The following is a 23,189-nucleotide window of genomic DNA, read 5'->3' as shown; positions in this document are numbered from 1 at the left end:
AAATATACTGTATAATTTCATCAAAACAATATATCAAAAGTTTACACCATTTGACCTCAAATTAAAAAAAACTACAAGAATCCCTAGGAAAAACAGAAAGGGATCACACAACCTCTTTAAAAGAGATCAAATTAAAAATGTAGGACCCTCTCCAATGCAATTATTTCAAGATAATGTTGATAGACATTGGTGGGAGGCTCTGGAACACAAATCCCAGGCCTCCTGCTTTGCTCTATTAAATTTAAATGAGGTGTCTCAAGAAGATAATCCTCTTCTTGTTCTGCCTGTTTTATTAGATGAGATTTCAAATGTGAAAGTTGAACCTTCTTTAGCCACAGAAAAAGATTTTGGCTTCCCAACATCTAGAAAGTCACTGAGACACATGGAATTAGTAGATCCTGTGGAGAGGCTGGATTGACCCTTTTCAGTTGTTTTTTATTTAAATAAATAACTACATAAATTAATTAACTGATTGTGAGAGTTTGGAAACAGATTTTTTTTAAATAAATAAATAAAAGCCTGATTTGCAGAATCACCACGTTTTGATGCTTCCCGCTGGGAAAAGGGAAACACAAGGATTATTCAGGAACACAAGGAACAAGAGATTATTCAGTCTGCTCAAGGAACTTTGTGACAGCAGCCATTTTTTCTGTCCCAAATTCAGAGTAACATGAAAAGATAAATAATACCTTTGTACAGATAAGAATGGAGGCATGGATTTTTTTATTGTCATTTGTGTAATGAATTGGTGGGTTAGAAGAGTCAGAACATACTAAAAGGTTTCCCCTCTAGTGTTCAAATACACTGGTTTCTATGTGGAATTTTATAAAGGTATTAAAACTTTATGTATCTGTTGACAAGGCTCAATATCTGATTGTCAATATAATGCAGCACCAATAATTGTCTTCTGTTTGGTCAGTTTTCTTTTGTCTCTAGTTAATTTTGGGCCTCATTTCCAGATTTGCTGAGCACCCATACCTCATACTGAAATTGATGGGAGTGACCCAGGGTCAGCAGCTCTGAAGAGCTTGTCCTGTATCTCAAAACGAGCAGAGCGGCAGAAGCTATTGTCAGCAGGAGACGTTCTCCCACTGACACAGCGTTCTGCACACGAATGCTTATGTTGGTGTAACTTATGTCTTTCAGGGGGGTGAAATATTCACTCTCCTGAGCGACATATGTTTTGCCGTCATAGGCCGTAGCATACACATAGCCTAACCTGCTCAGCAAAAGGAAGGTCAGTGTCAGGGCAATTCATAGTGGAGCCAAGCCCTTTATTATGGCTCTGAAAATTATACAGTATTGCCAGAGTCAAGTGTCCAAAAAAATCATGAGATTGGCTTAAAATCATGAATTTTTTTTATAAATAATACATTGTTATTTTTATTTACCTTCTGATCTTTGAAGCATTCAGGTCATGTTTTCAAGTTTTTCCTCTAATCAATGGGGTCAAATCTTAGTTTTTATTTTCTCCCTCCCCCCCCCCAGCCCAAAAAGTGAGATTCTCTTGTATTCACATAACTCCAGGAACAAGGACGTTGAGAAACACCAAATATTGTTAGGTTTCAGAGGAACAGCCGTGTTAGTCTGTATTCGCAAAAAGAAAAGGAGTACTTGTGGCACCTTAGAGACTAACCAATTTATTTGAGCATGAGCTTTCGTGAGCTACAGCTCACTTCATCAGATGTTTACCGTGGAAACTGCAGCAGACTTTATATACACACAGAAATCATGAAACAATACCTCCTCCCACCCCACTGTCCTGCTGGTAATAGCTTATCTAAAGTGATCAACAGGTGGGCCATTTCCAGCACAAATCCAGGTTTTCTCACCCTCCACCCCCCCACACAAATTCACTCTCCTGCTGGTGCTAGCCCATCCAAAGTGACAACTCTTAACATAATCATGCCATGTACATTGGTCAAACTGGACAGTCTCTACGTAAAAGAATAAATGGACACAAATCAGATGTCAAGAATTATAACATTCATAAACCAGTCGGAGAACACTTCAATCTCTCTGGTCACGCAATCACAGACATGAAGGTCGCTATCTTAAAACAAAAAAACTTCAAATCCAGACTCCAGCGAGAAACTGCTGAATTGGAATTCATTTGCAAATTGGATACTATTAATTTAGGCTTAAATAGAGACTGGGAGTGGCTAAGTCATTATGCAAGGTAGCCTGTTTCCTCTTGTTTTTTCCTACCCCCCCCCCCCCCCCCCCCGATGCTCTGGTTTAACTTGGATTTAAACCTGGAGAATGGTCAGTTTAGATGAGCTATTACCAGCAGGAGAGTGAGTTTGTGTGTGTATGGGGGCGGGGGGGATGTGAGAAAACCTTGATCTATGCAGGAAATAGCCCGACTTGATTATGTTAAGAGTTGTCACTTTGGATGGGCTAGCACCAGCAGGAGAGTGAATTTGTGTGGGGGGGTGGAGGGTGAGAAAACCTGGATTTGTGCTGGAAATGGCCCACCTGTTGATCACTTTAGATAAGCTATTACCAGCAGGACAGTGGGGTGGGAGGAGGTATTGTTTCATGATTTCTGTGTGTATATAAAGTCTGCTGCAGTTTCCACGGTAAACATCTGATGAAGTGAGCTGTAGCTCACGAAAGCTCATGCTCAAATAAATTGGTTAGTCTCTAAGGTGCCACAAGTACTCCTTTTCTTTTTACCAAATATTGTGAGATCTGTGATTAAAAAACCCTCATCCAAGCTATCAACTATTCCATCCTTAGCTGAAATACTAAAGGTTCATGCTCCCTACAAAAATGTTCCAAAAAAACCCTACATAGACACTACAAAAACCATTAAGATTAGGTTGTTTAAAAAGAGAAAAAAGAAAGGAAAGTAGCCCACCTAGCCCTGCTTTCATCACTTTGATGTTGTGGCTTCTCTATCTATGTTCACTGCTTTATTCTGTCCCAGAGTCTTTCAACAAGGCTGTCAAGTTTTTTGGTGCACAGTGGCTATGCTTTCATCTCTGACATCTGCAACCTGTTAACTGTGCTTTAGGACACTACAAGAGTTGAGAAAAGTACAGTCCACTGTGAAGGGGCGCCCACCCCACACAGGACTGACAGGGGTTAAGATGGCCAGCTAGACCAATTAACTACACCAGCTACACCTGGAGGAGGAGCCAGGGAGCTAACTGAAAGCAGGCTCAGATGAGCAGGAACAGGCGAGGCCTATAAAACCAGGTAGCTGGCAACAGAATGGGGCTGCTGCTGAGAAAGGGCAGTCACTCTCTGGGAAGAGTGAGGAATACTTGGGGGCGGCTGGGAAAGGCTGCAAGAAGGCAGGCAGCAATCACTCCCTGGGAAGAGGGAGGAGAGTTTGGACCTGATACTCCCGGGGCGGGGGCCAGGCGGAGCCAGTCCAATGAAGGAGCAGAAAGGGCTGGGAAAGTAAAGCTCAGAACTGCTGGGCTGAGGATGGCTGAACTGGAATCTAGAGTAGAAAGTGAGCCCAGGTTCCCCTACCAGCCACTGAGAGGGTGGCACCTGAGGCAGTGAAAGAGAAGACTGCCTAGGGCTGCTGAAGGAAAGATTTTGATATACACTGGAAGGGAGGAACACTGAGTGACCTGGCCAGAGGGCTAAGTCCTGAAGAGGATGCTGCAGTTCCTGGCGTGAGAAAGATGCTGCAGACCAGAGACACAAAGTGACAGCGTGCAACCGCAGGAGTGGGCATTGACCTGGTGACCTAATCCCCAGAGCAGCCAGGGGGAGGCACCAGACTAGTGGTGAGTGGTGTGCTGCGGCACATCCACCCAGAAGACAATGAAGACGGACTAGGGCTGGACGACCATTTAAGAGAGCTGGGTTTTGTTCCAGGTTCTGTCACAGACTTCCTGTGTGAACTTGGGCAAGTCACTTAAACTTTCTGTGCCTCAGTTCCCCTACATCGAATATAAGTGCATAGATTCATAGAGTCCAAGGCCAGAAGGGACCATTGTGATCATCTGGTCTGACCTCCTGAGTAACAGAGGCCATAGAACTTCCCAAAATAATTCCTAGAGCATATCTACTCCCCAAGCTCCATCCAGAAAAACCCTAAAACTATTTTTAGCACAAATAGACTTTTCAAAAATGGCATGAAAGTAACATGACACATGCCTGTCATCAGCCTGCTCACTTTGCCTTTCCTCAAGCCTTGTCTGGATTTTTATCTCAGATTTGCAAGCTCTTTAGAGCAGAGACGGTCTCTTCTGTTGTATTTGACAATGTCTAACACAGGGGTGGCCAACCTGAGCCTGAGAAGGAGCCAGAATTTAGCAGTGAACGTTGCCAAAGAGCCACAGTAATAGGTCAGCAGCCCCCACATCCGCTACCTCCCTCCAGCCCCAAGCACCTCCTGCCCACTGGCAGCCCCGCCAATCAGCGCCTCCCCCTCCTCCCGCCCACTGAAATCAGCTGTTTTGCAGCACACAGGAGACTCTGGTGGGGAGTAGTGAGGGCATAGCAGGCTCGGGAGAAGGGGTAAGGGCATTGGGGGAAGGGGTGAAGTGGTAGCAGGACCAGGGGCAGATCAGGGGGTTGAGCAGTGAGCAATCCACAGCACACTGGAAAGTTAGCATCTGTAGCTCCAGCCTCTGAATCATCGCCCATGCAAGGAGCCGCATATTAACCTTTGAAGAGCCACTCCAGAGCCACAGGTTGGCCACCCCGGTCTAAGACATTGAAGCCCTGAGCCCAACAAGAGTCTTTGTAATAATTTGGGAGGTGCTCAATTATGGCAGTGATTAATGCAGAAGGAAAACCTATAAAAAAATAAAAGTTCACCCTAAAATATATATGGAGGTAGATGTCAGCTTCTGTTTCCTTAATTATTTTGTCTATCATCTCTACAGAATGCTAGATAGGAAAAAAAAAGCAAATCAAGAAATAAAAGGCGGAAGCAAAACTAGCAACAGTGAACATTCAGAAAGTCAGAAGGGTTTTGAGAATGATAAAAAGGACTACTCAGTATGCAGGCGCTGATTATAAACCACATCAGATTCAGATCTGAAATGTGGACACACTGTCTTTCCTTGCTTGGATTACACCAAAAGTTAGACCTAGGCCTAATGGCTGCCTTACCACTAGTTGTGCAGAAGGAAAAGGACAATCTTTCGTTGCTTTTAAAAACACATTAGTAATTTTTAAACAAAGTTATCTTAGGCATGTTGTACATGTCATTTCCAATTAAAGTTATCAGCTGCTTGGCAGAACAGCCACTTTGTTCATTGCATAAATTTGCAATGAATTAGCTAATAATTTCCTGATGAGGAAACCTGGGAGCCTGGGAAACCTGGGAGCAGTTATGCTTAAAGTCTTATGCTGTTTGGTTGATCAACTCCCTGTGCGAACTACTGCAGTATCATATGTAGACAAAACAGAATGTAACGTCTTTCCTGTTCATGATACTAATACTTTGCACTTACATGCTCTTCAACAATTATCTGTTTCAAAATGCTTTACAATGACAGGCAAGTGGTGCAAGTCTACAGATGCAGCAGATGAGGTACAGAGAGGGTAAGGAAACATTTTCGAAAGTGGTTGTTAGTTTTGGGCACCTTTGTTTTTGGGGTACACACCATAAGATACATTGGGTCTGATTTTCAGAGGTGCTGGGGCTTCCACCACTCCACTTGACTTCATTGGGGGGATGTTCAGTACCTCTGAAGATCAGGCTCTTAGGGTCTAAAAGTTGAGCAATTAAATAAATGCCTCCCAAATGAGAGGTCACCTTTGAAAAAACTTTACCCTAAGTAACTTGCCACAGGTCACACAGAAACCAGGAGCAGGGATTAAAGTAGAACCCAGTGGCTGGAGAGAGCTGGGGAAGCAGCATAGCCAACACTCTCGATTCTACTACCCACAGTTCTCAAAAACATCTCAACTCTGCCATGCATCTGAACTCAAGAAGCCTGAGCACCAGAGGTCCTGAGATCTCTCTAGTGCAGCGCACGGTGTGGTCATCAGCCTGGTCCGTAACTGTAAAAACAACAAAAAAAAAAACCTGTTTCCTGCTGAAGGGTGTTTGGACAAAGATAGTAGTACTGAGATTACTGATACTGATGTCAAAAACGTGCTCCATAAATGCACTGTTAAACAGGACTAATTCAGTACTTGTTATGTAAGAAAAACTCCCACTGATCTGAATGTACAAAACTGGGTCCACTAGTTCCTAAGGGTTCGGAAAGAAAAAATAATATTGCAAAGTAACCTTCATGCTACAAATATTCCCTGACTCCTGCTTCTCTACAAACACTCTGCGCAGACATAATAGTTAGCATTCCTCACTGTTGTCATTCAGTACTGCTCAGAGCTCTCTCCCACCAGCACAGAGCAGCTATACAGGAGACCTTACAGCGGCGTAGCTGCAGCGGTACAGCTGCGCCTCTGTAAGGTCCATAGTGTAGACATAGCCTTATTTTCCTAAAAGTTACACAGTTATCATTGCTGAGGCAGCTCCACCAGTGGCAGCAAGGAAAGGAACACCAGCATATGCACAGCAATTTAAACACCCTGTCATTTGGACCTACTCTTAGTAGGACTGGACAAAGCAGTAGTTAAAATACTGGTGGTCTTCTCTACACTAGGTTCGCACGGTACACTCCCATCTCTATCGAGAGCAACCATGGGAAATTTTAGGAGGAAAATAAGGTAGTTTAGATACCCCCATACACACTATGTTACAACATTTTAGATGGCATGCATTCAAACTTTGGTAAGGATCCAGCTAGACAGAGCCTTTGAAGGACAATGGTAGCATGGTTCTGCAGCCTCTTTGGAAGACTATAAATTACACAACACTGATGACTACATGATACGCATAGTGCTATAATGCTGGTTAGAATTTGGATCACTGATTGCTTTTTAGAATTTTATTTTAAAGCTACTCATGGCACTGTATCTGGCTTTCATGTAAAGGAAAAAATACCAGAGCCTAAACGCGCTAACATTGTCTCTAATTCATGCACTATAAAGAATCTTAGTGAAAGCATAACTGGAAGTTTCTAAAAAAACAAAAAAAAATAATTACATAAAAAGCACATTGTAATGAATCAACTCAAAGTTTTCATACAAGGATTTCAAACCAACTACTATACGTATGAATAACGGGAATGTATTTTCACTACATTTGCAAAGGAGTTCTTTATGGAAGCTTCATTCACAGAAATAAAACAACAACTTCCTCCTGGTAGAAAAAGGAGATTTGTTATTTATTATAAATGCTCACTGTTCCTAAAGTCTTTTGACACCATCCCACAGGGAAACCAAACAAGCAGCAAAGAACAAGCCTGCTGAGCTAGAGAAGAAAGATATTCATGTTTGTTTAGGTGTCATGGTTCCATAAAAATTTGAGAGCTAACAACCAATGCTAGCTATTCACCAGAAAGAGACACACACAGGAAATACATTTTGGTCTAGAAACCGGTAAGTTTTAAGTGCAATTTCTTAAGAACTGTGATTCAAATATAAATATTCATATGATTACTGTAACTTTTCCTTTCCCTCTGCTTTTGCACTGTCTGCAGCACAGCTGCATTAATCCCATTTTCAATGCTCTATATTTTGACCTCCTTAACAACCCCATGGTAGGATGTTAAAACACTCTAAGCTATAAATAATTTATTCCTCTTATCTAGTAATGGATTATTGTTCCACAAAACTCACTAAAACATGCTGCACAGTCTGTAGTAAGTTTAACAAAATAATATAAAGAGAGATTTTAATAGACACAAAATTATTAACAGGTTTCAGAGTAACAGCCGTGTTAGTCTGTCTTCGCAAAAAGAAAAGGAGTACTTGTGGCACCTTAGAGACTAACCAATTTATTTGAGCATGAGCTTTCGTGAGCTACAGCTCACTTCATTGGATGCATACCGTGGAAACTGCAGAAGACATTATATACACACAGAGACCATGAAACAATACCTCCTCCCACCCCACTCTCCTGCTGGTAATAGCTTATCTAAAGTGATCATCAAGTTGGGCCATTTCCAGCACAACTCCAGGTTTTCTCACCCTCCATCCCCCCACACACAAACTCACTCTCCTGCTGGTAATAGCCCATCCAAAGTGACCACTCTCTTCACAATGTGTATGATAATCAAGATGGGCCATTTCCAGCACAAATCCAGGGTCTCTCAATTATTAAGTGCTGCACCATTTGCTGTTAAATGTTTTACTGATGGACCCTGAGATTTATTTTTACATTTGACTTTTTACTCTTTTTTTCTTTTTTTTTTTTTAAATAAACTGATATTTCATTCTGAGAGTCTTACCAGAGGTCTATTTTTCTTGCATTATTATCTCATAGCACAGTAAAGAGCCAATACAGACTAATCAGCCAAAGCCTCACTTCAAGGACACTAAAAGGGCCCTCAGTTGTGAGGTGTTGAGTGTTCTCCACAAAACAGGGCATGTGGTTGCTCAGAGGAGGAAGCATTATGGGCCTGATCCTGCTCCCATCAAAGCCAATGGCAAAATTCCCATCTGACTTCACTATTGCACCATTAAGTCTTACATGCCTGATCCTGTCTACATTGAAGGCAATGGAAACTTTATGGTTGATATAAATAGGCAAAAATATCAAGTCTCATGCCCAATAGCAAGCGCTTGCAGGATCCAGCTCTAAATCAGTGGCATACCAGATTTTTTATACCAGCCATCAGAAAAATAAAGCTTTTCCTCCCCAAATCAAGATTTTCAACTTATAACAGATGTGCAGCCTTTAAAGAATACACTTTAATTAGCAACTGTAACTAAGCAAGCCACACTTTTGCCTTGGGTTTCTTAGCATGATTTACCATGATTAGCATAGCAATTGTCTATGAATTTTCATAAAGAGCTGATCAGTTTTAGTTCAAAATGGATTGAAAAAATACCTGCATAAACTGCTCCCACAGTTCAAAAATGCTAATTGCATGTGAAAGTTTAAATCAACCCTGGAATGGGAAAATAATGTCAAAAATTAATAGCTGCCTTGACAACGGGTTTCTGGTGTATTAAATGAAATGACAAAAGTGATATATTTAAAGCTGCTACAATGTGACTTATCTCCACCAAAAAATGCGTGCTTTGTCTGCATGAGGAAAATTACTCATTGCGGACAAAGAGTGCATCTGAACCAGTTCTGAATCCAGTTTAGCTGTAAGATAGTCCATGTCCATCAGCAGTTCATAAACGATAGTTGACGTTTCTGAAACGGTGCAGGACAAGGTGGTCCAGGTCTAGGCTTGTGTCGAACCCTTTTTCACACATGTTCAGTTGCACCCACTGCTGACACCCACTGTCAACAAAGGGTAGCTTTTGAATGCTTTTATAGACAACCTTGGTAAGTTTGGTTACTATTCATAATTACTCAGGGGAGCAGAGTTCTGTACTCATATTCTGCCTTCAAAAAACAGAATTAAACACTTACGTTTAAAATTAGTAACTGACATGTAAGATAACTCTAAGTAATAATGGAAATAACCAGAAAAAGGGGCATCTCAGCATGGAAGAGCTTTAAGTAGCCCTGGTTTCTGCAATATTATGAAATGTTATACAAGTGAGACCTCATCAAATCTAAGCTTTTTTGCCTCTCTTTAAAACTACTGAAGTATTGCCCTTCAAATGCTCAAGTTTTCAGTGCCGTGCAGAAACTAACAGGGCTTTATTCAAGTTGAAACCTTTCACAAGGTTCATTTTAAACAATTAAAGAGCATGGCAACCTGTAATTACTGAAAATAAAGCCAGATCACTGGGGAAGGACGCATCTCTAATAAGTAACATGATACTACATTTTCTCTGTTAGGGAATTTAGCTATCAAATACCTAACTTCCATTAAATTAATTTGGTTTTAAAGAGTCTAAAATTTTAAAAAAATGTATGTACTTCTGCTATTGCCTTAGAGAGCAACACTAAACCCTTTGAAAATGAAAAGGAAGCACTCAAAGGTTTATTTAGCATGAATTAGAAAAACATTTCTTTGCCTGTGAAAAGAGACAGACTTAAGAGATTCCAGTACACATGGCATTTTAGACAACAATGCTACACTTTGCAAACATGTTTCCATAGTCTGAATTTCACTGCTGTAATGTCTATCCCCTATCAGAAAAATTAAAGCAAGAAGTTTTTTTTAAAAGTAACTTACCATTCATCAATAGCTCAAACATTTTCTCCTGTTGTGTTTCACAAGGTCTTACAGCCCGTAACAGAAATGAGGAAGCGTCAGTGTTTCATTCCACTTCTGGCTCAGACAGTGGGTGTAACTTGTTAAGTTTCATGCCAAGATGAGATGGGACAACTGGGTGTGTTTGAAACCTTGGTTTTCACCTCCCTTCTTCCCCCTCCCACCCAAGTTTAATGCTCCATTTGGTATTCTTCACACAAACAACTCTGGCTGATGGGAATTTCTGTCATTCAATGTCTCAACCCCCTGTGGCTCCTCAGATCTAAATTCCTGCAGACACCTCTGCAGGGTGCTTTGAATTCACAAGTGTAAAACAATGTGAGAATAGCCAATAATTGAAATATCAAATCTACTGTTACAACACAGTAGACTTTCAGAGTGACTTACTAACATCTGAAATGGCAGGTTGGCTACTTCATGCCTTGTCAGAGTCTCTCCACATATAATAAACTAGGTGCAGTGCATCAAATTCATCCCTGGTGTAACCCCAATTGGTGTTTCACCAGGGCTGAATTTGACTGTCAATCGCTTTATACTGCTCAAATCAACGTTTTCTCTTTCTTTTCAGGAAAGCATGTGCTAATGACACATAAATCAAGAAGATTAGACACATTCTGACCTATTCTGCATTTCCAAATGGACTCTGTACTCTGATGGAGAATGCTATCTGACATGTAAATAGTGCTTTCCATCTTGAAAGCTCCCAAAATACTATACATTTAGGCCAGTGGTTCGCAACCTGCATCCCGTGGGCCGCCCTTGCGGCCCATCAGCACACAGCTGCGGCCCATATGACATCCTCAGGACCATACAGATAGAATTGGATGCGGGCTGTGGCCCATAATGGTAAATAGGTTGAGAACCACTGATTTAGGCCCTGAGCCTAAAAACACTTTTGCACATAATTTATGAGACTACTCTGATTTGTAAAGGTTTCAGAGTAGCAGCCGTGTTAGTCTGTATTCACAAAAAGAAAAGGAGTACTTGTGGCACCTTAGAGACTAACCAATTTATTTGAGCATGAGCTTTCGTGAGCTACAGCTCACTTCATCGGATGCATGCCGTGGAAACTGCAGCAGACTTTATTTATACACAGAGAATATGAAAAAATACCTCCTCCCACCCCACTGTCCTGCTGGTAATAGCTTATCTAATTTACCTAATTTGCATGCTCTATTATCAGGAATGGGTATGCAAATTGAGTAAATATGTAAATGGTCAGTTTGGGGCAAATTCAGACATTAAATGCATGTATAATTTTGCACCTAAATACTTTAAAAATCAGATGTCAGTTATGCCTACCCACTCTCAGATGTCATCAGGCTACCACGCTTATTAGATCTTTTCAAAAAAAGAAAAGGAGTACTAGTGGCATCTTAGAAACTAATCAATTCAAATAAATTGGTTAGTCTCTAAGGTGCCACTAGTACTCCTTTTCTTTTTGCGAATACAGACTAACACGGCTGCTACTCTGAAATAGATCTTTTCAATGGTTAGGATTTGATGCCCTTTTTTGACAGGAGGAATGAATCCAAAAATCATGGCCCAATATAGAAGACACCCTTTCTAATCCATGGGGGGTGCAGCGAGAGAGAAAACAAACCTGGGCCTGAGCATCAGCTTAAGTGAAAAATAGAAAATGAGCAAGACTAATAGAGAATGTCAGTGGATCAGTCACAAGATACAAATTAGAGGAAGAATGGGACAAAGCCATCAGCTAGATTGACTGACTCCTGCAGAATTTTTAAATTTCTGTAACTAACACACTCCTAGCAAATGAGCAGGTTTGGCGAGTTGAGAGTGATTCAGGAGATGACAGGGACTGTTCTTAATTCTCTTCGGGTTCACCAGGACACAGCAAGCATTTGCAGCTAGGATTATAGGAGGAGTGTGGATATACAGGTGCTAACAGTCCAGCATGAGGCACTGAATCCAGAACTATATGTCACTTTGGGATTTAACTTACTAATGTCAGAGTAGTTTCACTAAAAAGAAGACACTAATGTTTATACACATACACACACAGGTTCACAGACACAAAGCAATTACATATTATAGTCCTAAAGCAGAAACATTTTCACTGATGACAGACTGAAAGTGATTATTTAACCTTTATCTTAAGTAGTTTTCAACTCTAAAAAGATTAAACAAGACACACCTTTTCACTTGAAGTGCTCTGTTAATTTGCATTCTGTTACAACAATTTGTGACATCTTATCCTACTGGCCTGCTGTTAGCTAAGTAATTAAACCGTTGGCTTACCCAAGATTCCTATAAAAATATTAACAATCGGAAGTACCTCTATAACTGCCTCTTTCAGAAAGCTTCAGACAACAAAAAAATACAACGTAAGTCATGTCAATTTGACCTTTGGTTAAGTTTAAATTAGTGGAAAAGAAAGCAGTGATTTAACCTTTCTATGGTGACCTATGATATTAAAACAAAAGCAGCAAATAATAAAGAAAAGCCAGGCATCTGAAGAGGGAGAACTGGAAAAGCCACAGATGCAATCACATAACATAGATATATTTTATGCTGATTCAGACCTTAATCTTATTTGGCACAGGCAGAGCCCAATTGTGATTGATGAGGGGAGAAACAAAAATCTCTTTTTCCTTGGTCATGCACCTTAGGCCTGGCTGTCCCTAACCTTCCTCTTCTCTGAGATTTTTTGCTGCAAAACGCACAGATATGCCTTCAGTTAAGTCTGACTATGGTAGGTGATTCATATGGATGACATGTTATGATCTGACCACGTTCCAAGAAAATAAGTGACGCATACCAGCTGAGGAGGGCTTGCAGAAGCTGACTGACAACATCCTTGCAGTTAGCCCTTCAAGGCAAAACCATGCTTGTCAGTTCATGTCTGCCTGCTTTCAGAGAACAGGCTTTTCCAGGCTCTGGATCATGCTATTGTCAAACAGCTAAGCGGAGACACTCCGATACACACCTTGATATGGGTTTGTTATGACACACATAAGCAAGCAAGCAAGCATTTAAACTTTTACTTTTTTCTTTGCCACATAAGTACTTAGACACAGGTGATATGTGCTATGTTTTACAACCCTGGGGTATGTCTCCCTGAATAGCAGTGTATTTACACGATGTTGAGAAAAGGATGGTCTTGTAGTTAAGGCGCTGAGCAGGGACTCGGGCAATCTGGGTTTGGGTCCCCACTCAGCCACAGACTTCATATGTGACCGTGGGCACATCACTAATGGACAGATTTTCAAAACAGCTCAGCACCTAGTAGCTTCCATTAAGAACATTTGGTGTTAAGCTCATGTGAAAATCTGACCTTACTTTCTCCATAGTTCAGTCCACCATCTGTAAAATGGAGATTAATACTTCAACTGATTTCTCTATTCCAATTGTAACTTCTTAGGATCAGGGACCGTCTCTTACCACATATTTGAACACACCTAGCACAATGGGGCTCCAGCCTCGAGATGTTGCCACCATGCAAAATAAAACACTTCAGATTTTGTTTGACATTATTTAAACTCCTGCTGGTGTACTGTTTCAATCTCATAGACTATTTCCATAAAGTACACTCAGGTACCATGTTGAGGAACAGTGGATTCATATATAGTTTATTTATTTATATAATAGATTTATCCAGACCTTGCCATGTTCAAAGCACTGTGCAGGCATTAACTAACTGAAATTTCAGTATTTTTCTACAAAGAACAACGGATATATAAGGAACTCTAGCAGGACATAACCAGCTCTTATAGTCACATCCCATGTTTCTCTTGGTCAGACTGGTGTCATGAACCCCAAATTCACAATCTGTGGCAGATAGTTTTTCTTCTAACACAAAATCATTGCAGGTCAAGACATGGTCCCCTCTAATCACCACTCCTTTGTTTTTTCGCTTTTCCCTTTCTCAGTGGCTTTGGTGTCTGTTCACCTTCACAGAATCTAGATCACATGTCTAGAGAGCAACTCTTGGGTTGTTCACAAAAGTATTATAATTTGATAAAAAAAAAAAAGATACCAAGAATACCAGGTACGGTCTGTCTCCTCATCCTCTTATGTTGCCTCTTAAATACCTGGCAAGAAGAAAAAAATGAAGAGTCTCCTTTCATCTCCTTTGGTCCAATGTGAACCAAATATCATTTATGGAATAAACCCCCTCAAGATTTTCCTTATGCATCAACAACTGGCAAAGAACCTGAGAGGAGTTGGCATACTCTCCTAAACACCCAGATACATTCAGGACTTCTAACAAGTGGATTTATCTGCAAAGGAACAAAATCTCCCAACGTGGCTTTGTCCATGACAGACTGAGGAACAAAACTACCAATAATTTCCCCATCTGTGAAAGTGGCAATGATGACCTCCACTCAGACACAAGCCAAAACTGAACACTGAGAAGATTCATTTATCAACCCTAATTAACGTCACTGGCTTGTCACACCCTGAACACCCACTAATTAACTTGCATGAGTTATCATCATCATGTTCCCATTACGCCTCTGGCATTCAGGGCAACGATGAAGCTCCTCGACTCCTGTCGGTTTCTGGCAAGTCTTTCAATGGTTTCCCAGCTATGCCCCAGGTTTTTCAGCTCAGCTTCCACAGCTCTTTGCCATCTTGTTTTCGAGCGGCCTCATTTTTGCTTGCCTTCAGGTGTCCGTCTTATTGTTACTCTTGTGATGGAATCAGTTTCTATCCAAAGCACATGGCTAATCCATCTCCAACACCTCCTGCTAATGATGGTGCTCATATCTTCTGGGCTGCACTGTGTGAATAGATCTTGGTTTGAAATTGTTCTGGGCCAAAAGATATGGAGGATTTTTCTGAGGCAGGTTGTATGGAATGAATGAGTTAACCCACTGTTAAAATTACATCACTTTGGTCAAAAATATGGCTGGGTGTAACTCTTAGTACAATAACTCATTCGGGATCAAGTCATTCTCTTCCGTACATATCAAGTTAAGATATAAAGGGTGTTAAACTTCACTTTATAGTGCTAAATAGGCTGTACATTTCCAACTCTATCAAGGGGGTGGGGTTAAGAAAGTCAAATTACTTAAGGACACCTGTTGTTCAATAACGGAAATAACTACGCCTCCCCTCAACAAAACGCTATTTACCAACTTCGTATCAATTGACCATCTGCCTTTTTTAACGAGTTCAAGAGACTAAATTTCCCCGTGGTTTAGGTTACAGAGCTGAGGCTAAGTGGTTAGGATTTTTGGTAGGGTTAGCATATGAGAATGCTGTGTACTTTGTCACTTTCTGCATTCATTAGGACAGTGTTTCCCAAACTTGGGACACCGCTTGTGCAGGGAAAGCCGCTGGCGGGCCGGGCTGGTTTGTTTACCTGCCACGTCCGCAGGTTCAGCCGATCACGGCTCCCACTGGCCGCGGTTCGCTGTGCCCGGCCAATGGGGGCTGCAGGAAGTGGCGCGGGCTGAGGGACGTACTGGCCGCAGCTTCCTGCGGCCCCCATTGACCTGGAGCAGCGAACCGTGGCCAGTGGGAGTCGCGATCGGCCGAACCTGCAGACATGGCAGGTAAACAAACCGGCCCGGCCCGCCAGGGGCTTTCCCTGCACAAGCAGCGTCCCAAGTTTGGGAAACACTGCACTAGTGTATGGCTTGGAGAACTGTCTGCTTGCCGTAAGCAAAGGAAGTGTTAACGCAGTTACTCATGCAGTCTGAACCATAAGCATCTTCCCTATATTTGCTTTAAAATGGTGTTCAAGCAGGAAGAAAAAAGAGTAATGAACAGAAAACTTAATTTCTGTTATGATGGCCCCACTGTGCGTATCTTTTGCAGTTATTACCTGCATACATTTGGCTTCTAATCATGCATCTTTTAGGACATAATCCAGTGCCAGTGAAGACAATGCAAGTTTTGCCATTAGCTTAAATCGGTGCAGAAAGAGGACTGCAGTGAGCTTTGTGATTCAGCACTTCAGTTTCACAATGACCCAAAGTATATTGAAGAAATCTCAGAGGATATGTCTACACATTAAAGAAAAACCCGCGGTTGGCCTGTGCCAGCTGACTCGGGCTGGTGGGGCTTAAGCTGGGGGGCTCTTTCGCTGCTGCGTAGACTGCCAGGCTCAGGCTGGGGCCTGAGCCCGGGACCCTCCCACCTTGCAGGGTCCTAGAACCCAGGCTCCAGCCCAAGTCCAGACATCTACATAGCAATGAAACAGCCCTGCTGCCCAAGCCCAAGCCATCTGGCACGGGATATGGCACTAGTGTATAGCTGCTGTGAAGGCATACCCAGAGAAGCACAGCGTTTAAGGCCAGAAGGGACCACCAGTTCATCTAGTCTGACCTTCTGTATATCACGTCACCAACACCACCGAGCACTTGCACACCAAACCCAACAATGGAATGAGACTAGACTACTATGTGCCACAGGCACAGAACAGGAGGGACAGGGTGCACCAGTGCCCGAGGTAAGTGAGATATACCCAGATAATCCTGGCAAGCGACCCACACACTGCAGAGGAAGGCAAAAAATCCTCAAGGTCACTGCCAATCTGACCTGGGGGAAAATTCCTTTCTGATCCCACACATAGCCATCAGTTAGACCCTGAGCATGTGACAGAGAACGAGCCAGCCAAACACCTGAGAGAAAGAATGCTTGGTGCCACCTCAGCGCTCTGGCTCAGCACATCCAATGACCCATTTCCAGCCCTGGCCATCCCTGATGCGCCAGAGGAAGGAGATGAAAAAAGACCCTTCAAAAATACATTGTGGGGAACTCCTTCCTGACCCCAGATGGTGGCAGGCTGAAAACTCTGAAGCATGAGTTTTCAGGAACATAAAACAAACCAGAAGTGAGCCCCATGAATAGAGAGAGCTGCCTTTATTATCATACACAACGCTGACATACAATTCCACATAAATTTGTCCAGATCTCTCTTAAAACTAAATTAAGTTGTTTGCCCCCACAACTCATATTGGGAAGCTGCTCCAGAACCCCACTTCTTCTAATTTCCAGCCTGAATTTGTTCATGGCCAGTTTATACCCATCTGTTCTTGCGTCAACACTGTCCTTTAGTTTATAAAACTCTTCAACCTCCCTGGTATTTAAACTCCCCTCCACCCCCAATATATTTATAGGGAGCAATCATATCCTCTCACAGCCTTCTTTTCGCTAGACTAAACAAGCCAATCTCTTTTAGAAACCTCTCATAAAATAGAGTCTCCTCCACTCCCCTGAACATCCTAGCAGCTCTTCTCTGTACATGTTCCAGTTTTACTTCATTTTTATTGAACATGGCTGACCGGAATTATACGCTTTATTCCAAATGAGGTCTTACTAGTGCCGTGTACAATGGCATTAATACCTCTCTATTACTACTGAAAATGTCTGGCCTCATCCTTCCTAGGATCACATTTGCCTTTTCCACAGATGTATCATACTAGTCGCTCATAGTCATCCTGTGATGGACCCACACACCCAAATCTCTCTCCTCCCCTACCACTTCCAACTGATGAGTACTCAGCTTGTAGCAGAAATTCTTCCTATTAGACCCTAGGTGTATTGACCTTGCACATTGTACTACTGAATTTTATCTAATTTCTACCATGCCAGTCTCCAAGGTCATCCAGATCTTCCTGTGTAATATTGTGATCCTCCTCTGTATTGATGGTGCCTCCCATCTTTGTATCATCAACACATTTCATTAGTCCTCTGCCACTTTTTGTACTAAGGTCATTAATAAAAATATTGACTAAGAATGGTCCCAGGACCCATCCTTGAGCAACTCCACTAGTAGCTTCCCTCAGCTCTGATAATTCCCCTTTCAGCACCACCTGTTGCCTTCTCCCTTTTAACCAGTTCCTTATCCATTTTATAATGCTAATCCTCATCTTCCCTAATTTATCTACTAATTTCTTACATGGTACCATGACAAATGCTTTACTGAAGTCCAAGTATATTCAATCTACTGCACTTCCCTTATTTATCAAATCAGGTATTTTCTCAAAGAAGGAAATCAGGTAACCATGATACCTTTGGTAAGCCCATGTTGCATTACATCTCCTTTACCATTTACCTCTGAATTTAATTATTCTTTCCTTGCCAGTTTGGTCTAAAGCCTTGCATACTACTGAGGTCAGACTAACAGGTCTGTAGTTGCCCAGATGACATTTCCCCCCCTTTCTTAAATATAGGCCCAACGCTAGCTGTTCTCCAGTCGTATGTTACTACCCCCAAATAGAACATAATGCCCTGAATTTCCATCCCAGAATACTGAAAGAACTGGCACATGATGATGTTGATTTAGCAGCAAGGACTTTTAATAAATCTATCTAAGTTTCTGTTCCATCTCAGATGTGGTAATTTCCATCAGCCACACTTGCCTTCATGCACATGTTCCACAGCATCATCACTATTGGAAACCAAGGTGAAGTACTCATTTAATTTTGGGGCCCTACCTAGCTTATCTTTAATCTCGTCCCTCTCCACAACTGCAAAGTGGCCCACCCTCATCCTGCCTTATTCTCTTTTTATTTATATAACTAAAAAACCCTGATTGATTATTTAATTTCCTTGGCAAGAGCTAGTAATACAGCTAGGAATTCCTTAAGCCCATGTTTACTGCGTTTCACTAGTCGCAGGGTTCTTTCCTTAACTGTACATCACAGCCGGCAATAAAGTGCTGCAGGCCAAATTATGCCATCACTTACACCTGGCAAGCCATTTACCCTTCAGGTGACACCCTCCGTAACACCTGTGCAATCCTCCATGACATCTCTGCCACCTTGCTAGAGACATCACTGAAGGCAAAGAGTTTGGCCCACAGCAGCCTCGTCCTCAGTGAAGATCTGAGAGAAGGAAAGAATCGGCCTCACTCTCATAGAATCACAGAAGCTCAGGGTTGGAAGGGACCTCAGGAGGTCATCTAGTCCCACCCCCTGCTCGAAGCAGGACCAATCCCCAACTAAAGCTATCAGAACCGAGGCTGAGTTTTCAGGGTTAGAAGTCTTTTGTTTTTTAAGACTCCTCTTCACTTGTAAACTAGATATATTTCATCTAAAAGCCATGGAGAAAGTACTGATGGAACCCGGTGATGCCACTTTCAGAATCACTTCCCAGAAGAGAAGTGAAATTTAGAGTCCAAAGCGACACTTTCACTTTTCTATTGTCCACAAAAACTGAAAATAGCTCTAGACAATCCAAAGGGTTTGTTTTTTTAAAAAAAAGACATTAAAAGCTATATGAGACCAAATACCTCAGACTGAAGTTTCTATTTGGGATTAGGAAGAAAACTTTAAAAGGCAGGTATTGTACAGCCACAAACAGTACCCTTTTTGCTTCTACAGTTATAAGCTCATGATCCACGGGATTTTTTTCTCAAGAAGTCATCACATATACACTAGACCAGCGGTCACCAACCAGTTGATCATGTTCGACTGGTAGATCCTGGAGCCTCTGCCAGCTGATTGCGATCTCCAGCTGCTGAAAGGTCAGCAGCGCAGCACAGCTAAGGCATGCTGCATGCCTGCTTTGGCCCCGCTCCCAGAAGTGGCTGGCATGTCCTTACAGTGGCACCAGGGGGTGGGGGGAGGAGGCGGTTCTGTGCACTGCCGCTGTCCCACCCACCCCCAGCGCCAACACCACAGGTCCCATTGGCCGGGAACTGCAGCCAATGGGAGCTGCAGGGATGGCACTTGCGGCCCCAGAGGGGTGGGGGCAGAGGGTCTCTGCGCGCTGTCCGCACCCGCAGCTCACACTGGCCACAGTTCCAGGCTAATGGGAGCTGCAGAGTCGGCGCTGGGGGGCGGGGACAGCAGCACTCAGATCTGCCTGGCCCCCCCACATGGGCTACAGAGACATGCCAGCTGCTTCTCGGAGCGGTGTGGGGCCAGGGCAGGCAATCAGCCTGCCTTAGCCCTGCTGCGCCGCCAACCAGGAGCTGCCTGTGATAAGCACCTCCTGGCCGGAGTCTGCACCTCATACCCCCTCCTGAACCGAACCCTCTGTCCCAGCCCAGAGCTCCGTCCTGCACCCAAACTCCCACCAGACTCCGTACCTCCTCATGCACCCCAACCCCCTGCCCCAGCCCTGAGCCCACACCCAAACTCCCTCCCAGAGCTTGCACCCCTCACCCCCTCCTGTACCCCACCACTCTGCTCCAGCCCAGAGCCCCCTCCTGCACCCAAACTCCCTCCCAGAGCTTGCACCCCTCCCACACTCCAAACTCCTCTCAGCCCTAGCCCAGAGCGTGCACCCCCTCCTGCACCCCAATCCCCTACCCCAGCCTGGTGAAAGTGAGTGAGGGTCAGGGAGAGTGAGTGACAGAGGGAGGGGGGAATGGAGTGAGTGGGGCGGGGCCTCAGGGAAGGGGCAGGGTAAGTCCTGGGTTGATCTTAAATTCAAAAAGTGATCTTGTGCATAAAAAAGTTGGAGACTACTGTACTATACTGATACCCAGTGCTTACAACTGCACAGGGCAGCTGAAAAGTATCTGATTAGGTTTAGGGAGTGGTGTCTGGCACTGAGCTGGCATGCTTTCCTGCTTAATTGAATTTCTCCTACCAAACAAACAAGACAAATCTGTACATGCACTAGCAATGGGGTAGATCAGATTACTTTTAAAATCTGTGTTTTATTGTGCCCCTTATCTCTTATAGTGGTTTCATTTATTTTGTAATTAGAAGCCATGGAAAACTAAGGCCCCGATCCTGCAAATGCTCTGAACATTTTTAAACTTTACACATAAACAGTCCCATTGGCATCAATTAGATTACCCGCATGTGCAAAGTGAAAACACATGCATAAGGGTCTGCAGGACTGAGAGCTTTCCATGTAGTCCCTTTAGTCACCAGGCTCTTAGGAAACATCCACAATAGCTAATATATCTCTCTCTCACTGTCACACACACACACACACACACACTTTGAGTTTCTAGACTTTGGCAACAACTGCACAATAATATATATTCTCCAGGATGCACGTATCTAATGGATATGTACAGCTGTTACAATCATGTGGTCCAGCAAATGGGGAAGCTTTTTATCATTTGTGGTCAGCCACATTGCACAAGAACTACAGATGAACTGACTCACCAATAGCAACCCACAAATAGTAACAGCACCACTATCAACTATCGTGTGTTACAGTTGTATGCATACAAAACAAGTGAGAGCTTAAAAAAATAATCAAAGTTTCTACTTCTGGTTGCAAATCACCAAAGAGCATTTTATCCAAGGAATTTAAATCAAGTATCTCTGCCAACTGTCTCTGAAACAGCCAAAAAATTGTAGTCATTCTCATGCTACATTCTAGGTTATTCTGATTTGGAACCTCTGCCAATGGTTTTAATTGTAGTGCCAGGACAACATTTTAAAATCAGAGGGACAAGCTGTGCATTGGCGAAGACACTTTCAGATGACAGATATTGCAGGGTTCACATTAACAGTCAAGATTTTTGAAAAACTAAAAATAGGAATTACAACCTCTGGATCCCATTGCATCAATGTGTTAAACAAGGGGACGCAGGTCATCTAACAGGTTGAGCCCTAAGACCCAAACCTTAACAAGACCAACTTCTTAGACCGGATAGTCTCCAAGCCTTATTTCACGGGAAAGCACACTGGCCACTGTTAAATTTCACAGCATACTGCCAAACCAAAGAGAAGGTACTATAAACCAGCATGAAGTACAGCAGCATGATGTGAGGAAAACAGATACACAAAGGAAAGAAAGAAAGAAAAGGGGGAGAGATGGAATAATCAATTTTCACTGAGTCTGATCCAAAGCCCATTGAAGTCAATAACAGGAGTCTTTCTATTGACTTCAATTGACTTTGCATCAGGCTCCTACTGAGAATACCCAAACAAAATGGCTCATCACCATTTGCCTAAAAAAACAAAGTGAAAATTAAGCTAAACTCCTAAATTCCACTCTGCTTCAAACATTTATTTTCCAAAACATGACACAATGTTACTTCACCTGAGATTTCACACTTTAATAAACTTTTCATAAGGAATATTTAATAAAATGTCCTCATGAACTGGGCCCATTACATACAGGACCTTTCATTTACAGAGATTTTTGAACCTGAACAACTCCACTGATTTGAACAGAGTTTCTCCTGATTTACAACAGCGAGAAGAAAAAAAATCAGGACCACAGTCTTTTTGTAGATCCACAAATGAGCAGCCCTGACTGCTTCTGAAAAGCAGCACTTACAGGCTTTAAACTGTCCCATGCAAAGGATGTTATTTGAACCACCTGAACAGCAAAGGAAGGACTTGAGAGATTTTTACTTGAGTAACACTGAGAAGTTTCATTAACAGAACAACAAATGGTCCCATTATATCCTAGGCAGAAGGCTCTTCCATCACATAATTTAGATTTAGGGGAGGCTGGCTGCCAAGAGTGAAAGTGAGTTAGAGTTAGACTAGAGTCACCAATGGAAAACTTTGTATCTAATAGTGTCATTTTAATGGAAAACACCAGCACTAGAAAACAAAGGAGGAAAGAGATTATTTATAGGCCAAATCCTGTGCATCTAACTCCAATGTCACTAGCATGAATAACATGAACAGAACTGTCCTTGTATTTACAGGAGAAGGAAAATGAAGCACCATAATCAGATGTCATTGCAATAATCTATGTAACACTATTCATCTTTAAAGTGATTTACAAAAACTACAGTACTAACAAATTAACCCTCTCAACTCCCCAGTGAGATACGAATTATCTTCATTTTACAGATGGTTAAATGGAAGTTAAGTGACTTTCACAAAGTCAGAGTATCAGAGGGAGGATTATAACTCAGTTATAATGCTATAGACCAGTGATTCTCAACCTTTTCAGGCTCAGAACCCATTTGTAAATGTTTATGACCTGCTGTCACGACGCAGCAGATAGTCTGGGGGTGGAGGCCCTGAGGTGGTTTCGGGCGGCTCCTGCCTGGCACTCACTCCACAGTGGTGGCTCCTGCAGCTCCCATGCTCTGAGTTTGGCTAGGCTTGGCTCTCTGCTCCGGGCACTGCAATCTCTGGGGTTGCAGCACTGCTCAGGTTTGGC

General features: G+C 42.6%; 1 protein-coding gene across 11 annotated transcripts in view; it reads right to left on the bottom strand.

Annotated features, from left to right (window-relative positions):
- TIAM1 (TIAM Rac1 associated GEF 1) overlaps positions 1–23,189 on the bottom strand; it is a 264,451-nt gene that overhangs the window by 136,511 nt on the left and 104,751 nt on the right. The window contains exon 1 of one of the 11 annotated variants that reach the window (XM_073362458.1): positions 10,134–10,225. The exons of the other annotated variants lie outside the window; for them this stretch is intronic. The gene's annotated coding sequence lies outside the window, so the exon portion shown is untranslated. Of the gene's footprint in view, positions 1–10,133; positions 10,226–23,189 lie in introns of those variants that run through there. 11 annotated transcript variants of the gene reach the window in all.

Source organism: Lepidochelys kempii, chromosome 1 (assembly GCF_965140265.1).
Source record: "Lepidochelys kempii isolate rLepKem1 chromosome 1, rLepKem1.hap2, whole genome shotgun sequence".
NCBI classification, from domain to species: domain Eukaryota; kingdom Metazoa; phylum Chordata; order Testudines; family Cheloniidae; genus Lepidochelys; species Lepidochelys kempii.
This window is presented reverse-complemented; position numbering and strand designations above follow the sequence as displayed.